Consider the following 2,400-nt stretch of genomic DNA (forward strand, 5'->3'; position numbering starts at 1 on the left):
GACAAAGGAGAATTCAGGAAAAACTAGGAAGTCTCAGTCTTGCAATGTAAGTAGTAAGAATGCAGGTTGGAATTCTAGTGCTCAAGAAACAATATTGAGAAGATATTAAAAAAAGCAAGTGGCTGTTGTAATTGTTTTCTGTGGAATACAGATGAAGATTTAAAGATTTCACATATTTGCTTCAATTTTTACTAATATATGAAGCCATATGTTTAGAGAGATACTTGAATAATTCGGAATTTTAAGATATTGGTTTAAAAGTGTTTACAGAAACATCTTTGTGCAAAGAAGAACCTGAAAGGAGGTCTTATTTAGTTTTTTGTTTTAAATTTATTTTTATAATGCTTTATTAACTTATCTAATGCTCAGAGAGGGGAAGTATGTATCAAATTAAATGAAGTTTAGAGCAATAAAACCCACTGGATAAAAGAGCTCTTGGTTTGCCATCAGGATTATAATTTACATCTTAGTTTGAGAAGTTCTTTGAGTAAGAAACTATATAGTATTTAAACCTCAGGAAAAATTAAAATGTGGAAAATACTGTCTTGCTGAAGGATTTTATAGTCCTCTGTTAGTAACTTCCATTGATTAGGCAAATGCATTCAGGTAACCCATAATCCTTTTTTTTTTAATTAAGTATCCATTGTAGAAGGTACTTCTCTTCTTTTGCTGAGATATACCTCAATCACACACTTTTTCCTCCCACTCAAAATAGACCTCTTCACTTGTAAAAGAAGTTAAATAGACTAATAGGAAAGTGTAGATTTTAAGACATTTAACTTTAGTCTTTCATTAGCAAATAGTCACATCTCATTTTCCTTCTCTGTAAAATGGGGTTACTACTGGCCCTACCTCATAAAGGTATTATGTAAGAATTAGTTTGTAGCTGTTTCAAATCATGAAGTGCATAGTATCATATGTGATAGAATATTTATAACTTTTTATTAGATGCTTAATGTTTGATTAAGTAATTTTGATGTGAAAATTAAAAGCATATGCTTTAAAAATACCACAAGAATTTTCATATTTTTAAACAAGGCGGTTTTGTAGTCCCTTACAATTAAATACAAATCCTGTTTTTTTTTAAACTGAGGCCTTGGAATATTTTGTGTGAATAGTGGGATTCCCTAGGGGTGGAGAAAAAGTTGAAGTATGTTTTCTAGCTAAATGCAGTGCACATTCCTGGATCAATTTTCAAAGACTGGTCATAGCCTGATGTATTAAAATTATAACATATGCTGTTTTTCATCAGATTTGTTGATGATGTAAATAAATGTGTAAATATTAGTAAATGTTAATATTCATGTATTTTAAGTTAAGGTTATAAAATTTGTCACGATGTGATTTTTTTATTCAAGTAAAACAGATGTGTGCAGCTATTTTGAATATTGATTTATAAACATTCATATTCTTTATCAAATGAACTTGTAGTTTTTTGTGTTTCATTCCATTATTGTTAACCTGAAAGGGACAGTTCAGGGATTGGATTCCAGGACTGTGTGGCTCCAGGGCCTATGTGTATCCCTTTCTGTTATGCCACATCCATTAAGTAGCGACATAAAGAAAGTTAAAGCCATCAACAGTAAATTACTCCATCTTTTCTTTTCCATATGTATTTTCACATTACTGAATTTCTTATTTATTTTTTTCTTTAGCATTGGAATAATGGCCACTTTTTTTTTTTTTTAAGACAAAGTCTTTCTCTGTTTATTGTCCAGGCTGTTGTTCAGTGGCACAATCATAGCTTGTAGCAGCCTTCCTCTCTTGGGCTCAAGGGATCTTCCCATTTCAAGCTCCTAAAAAGCTAGGACTACAGGCCTGTGCCACTGTGCCAGGCTAATTTTAAAATATTTTTGTAGGGATGGGATCTTGCTATGTTGCCCAGGCTGGTCTCAAACTCTAGGCCTCACATGATCCTCTCACCATGGCCTCCCAAAGTGCTGGGATTATAGGCATGATCCATCATGTCCAGCCTGAATTGATACATCATAACCACCTCTACATTATTAGATTGGGAAGTTAATTTTTTTTAGTATTACACATGGGTACTCCATCATTTTTTCTTTGAAGTATTATCACATTTTCTTTCTTAAAAGATTATGCCTTTTGAATAAATTTCTGGGACTGCGATGACAAAGTCAAAAGGTAGAGTCCATTTTTATGACTAAAATTTTGTCATGTTGGAAGATTTAGTAAAACAACTTAAATTGAATCAAACAAATCAAATGTTCCTCCTGCTGCTCCTCACAGCAAACCTTCTTCCCCAAACAAGTTACCTGAATTTGAGAAAGTCTCAGGTTTTGCCTTTTTGGGACACTTGTATTTGAGCCAAATTCAGGCTATACAGAACTTTAAAAAAATAATCTGGCAAAATCATGACTAATCTCTTACCTTTGAGAG

The sequence above is a fragment of the Otolemur garnettii genome, unplaced genomic scaffold (genome assembly GCF_000181295.1).
Source record: "Otolemur garnettii isolate 467f Iridium unplaced genomic scaffold, OtoGar3 scaffold00094, whole genome shotgun sequence".
NCBI classification, from domain to species: domain Eukaryota; kingdom Metazoa; phylum Chordata; class Mammalia; order Primates; family Galagidae; genus Otolemur; species Otolemur garnettii.